The following is a 1,138-nucleotide window of genomic DNA, read 5'->3' on the forward strand; positions in this document are numbered from 1 at the left end:
GCCAATGACAAATGCTTAATGGTAAAAGAGACCAATCCAGTCAAGGATGGCTGCAAAGAGGGAGCTCTAGGCCATTTAGTGAACTACCCCTATGTGGGTGGGAGGTCTGAGGTCTCTGCCGCACCCTTTCTCAGGACAATAAAGCCCCTCCCTGGGCTGACCACATAGACTTTCAGTAAGTGTATTTACAGAGTGGCAGAGGTCAGAATAGTCATAAAGACATCCACTGAGTACCAGAAGAAAAGCGGAGGGGGAAACAAAGACAGTAAAAGTTGTCTGATGAGCAGAGCTGGAATTTGGAATCTCTGGCTGTAACTCTGCCCTTCTTGCCTGTATTGTTGTGATTCCTTTGTTATATATTTAGTTGTAGAAAATCTTTTCTGCTAAATTTCAATCTTTTTTTTAAATTTTATTTTATTTTTAAACTTTACAATATTGTATTAGTTTTGCCAAATATCGAAAAAAATATGGAACACTTCACGAATTTGCATGTCATCCTTGTGCAGGGGCCATGCTAATCTTCTCTGTATCGTTCCAATTTTAGAATATGTGCTGCCGAAGCGAGCACTAAATTTCAATCTTTATCTTCAATAATTGCTTGGTAACGAGTTGTAATTTTGGTGTGCCTACAGGAGGAGTTGAGCTTAGGCTCTTCCTACTTTGCCATTTTGGCCAAACTTTTGCTAATAATTTTATTAGGATTGTTGTATCTGTGTTCATGAATAAAATTGGCCTATATATTTCCTTTGTCACATTGTCTTAATAGGATTTTGATACCAAATTTTTGTAATCATAAAATTAATTGGGATATGCCCTCTTTTTATATTCCCTAGAAAAATTTCTGTTGGTCAGATTTATATTTTTTCCTTAAGTGTTTAGATAGTTTACTGTTTAAGCTCTCTAGACCTGGGGTTTTCTTTATGGTAAAATTTTCAATTAAGGAATTTTTTTTATTCATTATTCAGTCAGTTCAGTTTAGTTGCTCAGTTGTGTCTGACTCTTTGTGACCCCATGGACTGCAGCACACCAGGCTTCTCTGTCCATCACCAACTCCTGGAGCTTGCTCAAACTCATGTCCACTGAGTCAGTGATGCCATCCAGCCATCTCATTCTCTGTCATCCCCTTCTCCTCCTGCCT

General features: G+C 38.3%; 1 non-coding gene across 1 annotated transcript; it reads right to left on the reverse strand.

The window, feature by feature from the left end:
- Positions 1 to 461: 461 nt before the first annotated feature.
- LOC112587204 lies at positions 462 to 568 on the reverse strand. Its single transcript, XR_003111720.2, has one exon. It is a non-coding gene; the product is annotated as a U6 spliceosomal RNA (small nuclear RNA).
- Between the last annotated feature and the right edge of the window lie 570 nt (positions 569 to 1,138).

The sequence above is a fragment of the Bubalus bubalis genome, chromosome 9, assembly GCF_019923935.1.
Source record: "Bubalus bubalis isolate 160015118507 breed Murrah chromosome 9, NDDB_SH_1, whole genome shotgun sequence".
In the NCBI taxonomy this organism is placed as follows: Eukaryota; Metazoa; Chordata; class Mammalia; order Artiodactyla; family Bovidae; genus Bubalus; species Bubalus bubalis.